The following is a 3939-nucleotide window of genomic DNA, read 5'->3' as shown; positions in this document are numbered from 1 at the left end:
ATATAGAAACACACACACACACACACACACACACATATATATATATATATATAAACATTCAATTTCATCCAATAACTTCATGTCAAAAAATTGTAATACATTGATATTAAAGGCATCTGATTGTACATTGTTATTAAGAGGTTTTCCCTAATTATATACCCTAATACTACATTGCCATAAAGTGTCACCTTCTTGTTTCAGTAAATCGTCATTAAGCTGTCTGAAGAAGCTCTAAAACCCTTCATGTACCCAACCAATCATCATGTCTCTTAACTTCAATATCAATCCAAACAGAAGGCATCAAATTCGAATATTGACTTGTGTTCATATGCTGTGTACTTTCCTCCTTTGACACTTTCTGTGATGAAAGATCCACACTGGGTCCCACTTTTCGCCTTTTCATTCACTTTTTCTTTGATTTATTCACCACCATCACTATGTTTTCCTTCTTCTTTGTTCACCTCAGTTTTTTTAGTCTTTAACTGCTAGCATTTGTTGTAGGACAACAATATCCAAAATAGCATGAATAATAATGTAATAAGGGTCTTATATAAGATAACATTTTAAACAAATGTACACTTCAATTCAAAGTACCATAAGAGTCCACATCTTAGCATGTGATAGTCTATCACTCTATCTGTGTCCTTGAGCCCTTTGAATATCAAATGATCCCCAATATCCAGGCCCATGCCCATATTGAGGGTAACCTTCTACAACATGCTGCACCTGATTGCAACAGTAATAAAAAAAATTGAGACCCAAAAAGAAACACCCCCAAGAAAGAAACTAAGAAAATGAGATAACTTGCAGGGTAAGGATTCCCTGAATATTCATTTTATTCATGGATCTAATGCCATAACTTGCAGGGTAAGGATTCCCTGAATATTTAGCTTCAGCATTAACATAATTTGGGTTATATCATGTATATGAAGAGCACCTAAGAAGTCAAGCACTGATAAATTCCTAAAAGAACCATCAACAACATTGAAACACAAGTGATGACCTACCTGGATTTTGATTGGCTGCAGTTATAGTGGCACCAACATGGACCTATTTTTCAGCATTAGCCATCTCAACACGCAACTTTTCTACCTCACAAGCCATAGAGAGTAAATTCCTTTCCATAACTTGACCATGTTCATAGTTCTCTGCATGCCCCTTCTTCTCATGTTCAATTGCAGCCCTTCAAGAAGGAAATATCATTTGATTACATCATCCATATGCAATGTAACATGTTTATAGGAACATGAATGATGAAGTCACCTTGCATGTTCTAATTCTTATCTAAGCCCATGAATTTCTAACTTTAGTCCTGGGACTTGCTGCATGTCAGCAGTAGCTCTAGCAAGATCTTGAGTCATACCCTGAACTTGACTAGTAAGTTTTTGGCGTGTAGAAGTCAACTCCTTAATATCATCATGTAATTGTATAAGATCAGCACACATAGCTTCTACTCCATGAAGATCGCGTTCCATTTTTGCTGACTTCTCATACAACTCCCTCATAGTTGCAGATTTGTATGTTTGAAGACAACCAAACACCAAAAAAAGAATCCCAAGAGAGAAGAGAATTCCATTTTGTTTTTTCACTAAACCTGCATACGGCCGCCAACTGTTGCAAGATAGTTGTAGATTTGTGAACCTACAAGGAAAAAAAACAAAAAAAATATTCTTTTCAAGTTAAAAATACAAGTTGTAAATAAACAAATCAATGAGATAGTACGTAGCTATTTCTTGCATATAATCCTTGTTGTGTTAAATTTAATTAATGGATTGTTGTTGTTGTTGTTGTTGTTGTTGTTGTTGCGGAAACACCAAGTAAGGCATACACAACATTTGATACAATCCCTTCCCTACTATGTGATATTACTTGAACCACCATGGATGCAGAGTTGTATGTCACCGATTCCAATAATGAACTCACCCCAAACTCAAGAAAACCTACACAACACAACAACGACTAGTTCAAAATTTTCACATTCATCACCTTCAAATAACAACACAAACAAATACCCCCAAACTCTCCTTCATTACTTCTATAAAAATTAAAATGACAGACAAAATATAATATAATTAATTGTAAGGGAGGAAAATCCTATTGAGAGGTTATTGCAATAATAGATTCTATTAAATGTAGTTGCAGATGCTCACAAGATATATACGACATTGCTGCAAGTGCTGCTCCACGATGCATAGCTGTACAACATATGGCTGCTTTCTGAAGCAAAACTTCAAGAAGAGGACCAGAAGAAGCTACTACTTCCTGTAAATGTAATGCATCAAAACCCTATATGATAAGGGCATTCACGTCTTTTTCACAGAGTCAATTTAACAAATATATCCTAAAGAGATAGTAAATTTAACCTTTGGACAGCTGCAAAGAAAGATTGATGTGAAACTACAATATGCCTCCACAAGATCGGGCTCTTGATCACACACATAATAAGAATTTATCGCCATTACAGATGATGCATGTGAAACTACAATAAGCCTACATTGCTGTTATCTTGAATTTCAACTTCTTCTGCTAATACCCCTGTTACAATTATTAAAAAAGAAAAATGAAAAATTATATTTTAACTCTATGTCTCTATCAACAATTGAAAATGAGAAGGATAACGAACCAAGGGTAAGTACAGTGGGAGGTGCATTTACAAGCTCTTTTCCCAAAATTACCCCTGAGAAAATATGCTCTATGTAGTTGAGTTTCTTTTCTAACTCGGGTCCACCTCCAAGGTTAAGAGAGTCAATTGACTTGAGAGAAGGTTTCTTTGACTCGGATTTAAATCTGTTATCTTCATATGTCCCTAACAATGCACCTATAATCGAAAAAATGAAATTAAGAAGATATATAAAATAAATATATAAATAAATAAAACTTTAAGTAACAGGAGGAGCATCAACAAGGTGAACTTTTGAACTGAATGGATTAATTTCTTTATCTGTTTCTACATTTGGAAGAATTGAATACAGAAAAGATGGACGTGATCTTCTTGAAGGTAATCATGTTGAGGCTACAGCCTCATATCTGAAGGTTCTAGATATAGATTCAGAGTTGATTTCAGATACTAGATGATCAACAACATTACTAGGGTTCCTATCCAAAACTGGAGGATATTGTAGAGATTTCACAACTTCAAACAAAGAATCTGAAAGATTTAAAGGTGATCAAGTTCATGATTTTATAAGAATATGAGATCAGATGAAATAGCATATTAATTAATAATTAGTTAATTACCTACCTCTGTATGTTGAGCCATTGACTTGTTGAACATTGTGATTTGAGTCGTTAGAAGATGAAGGTATATTAAGAGAAGACTTATTAATAGCTTGTACTATTGTATAAGGATTTGTTGAACATTGTGATTTGAGTTGTTAGCTGCTACTTTCTTTTTAAGGAACTCCTCAAGCTGTAAAACCAAAACATGTTGAATTTTTTTTTAATATAAATGCAGTACAAAAATTATATTCTTTGAATGTAATTGTCCAGTTTGACCTATGGTCAAGATTTGGCACTATAAATGCACATAAAGATCAACGTCATTCTTAAATGGAATATACCAATTGCTATTGTTGAGGCAGTTGTAAGCTTCAATTTAGAAGTTAAGTCATGTGAAGAAGCAAGAGCAACAACGACATTGTTAGCTTGAGAAGCTTTGGCAGATGAAGCAATAGATTCACCAAGACATCGATAAGCAGAAATGGAAGAAGATGAAGTTATTGGGGATTTTCCAAGCCCAATTAAGCTGACCCGTTTGGTTCCAAGACCCGAAAGAGATCTTTCGTGTTTCAGAACAAAGGGAGATAGACGCACACAAACTAATAAGCAATTCGTTGAACAGTTTAATGATGTTAATAAGTCAAAAGAAAGATCAAGTTTGAGAGTGGTACCTTGGGGGATTCGATTTCGGCAGGATGGGTGAGGCAAAGAGTGGTCGTG

At 34.7% G+C, this 3939-nt stretch overlaps 1 pseudogene; it reads right to left on the bottom strand.

Annotated features, from left to right (window-relative positions):
• Positions 1–551: 551 nt before the first annotated feature.
• LOC145040254 (protein FLX-like 1) lies at positions 552–2459 on the bottom strand (annotated as a pseudogene).
• Positions 2460–3939: the final 1480 nt, after the last annotated feature.

This window comes from Lactuca saligna, chromosome 4 (genome assembly GCF_052625555.1).
Source record: "Lactuca saligna cultivar CGN05327 chromosome 4, ASM5262555v1, whole genome shotgun sequence".
Classification (NCBI taxonomy): Eukaryota; Viridiplantae; Streptophyta; class Magnoliopsida; order Asterales; family Asteraceae; genus Lactuca; species Lactuca saligna.
The sequence above is the reverse complement of the archived record's forward strand: the minus strand, read 5'-3'. Positions and strand labels throughout refer to the sequence as shown.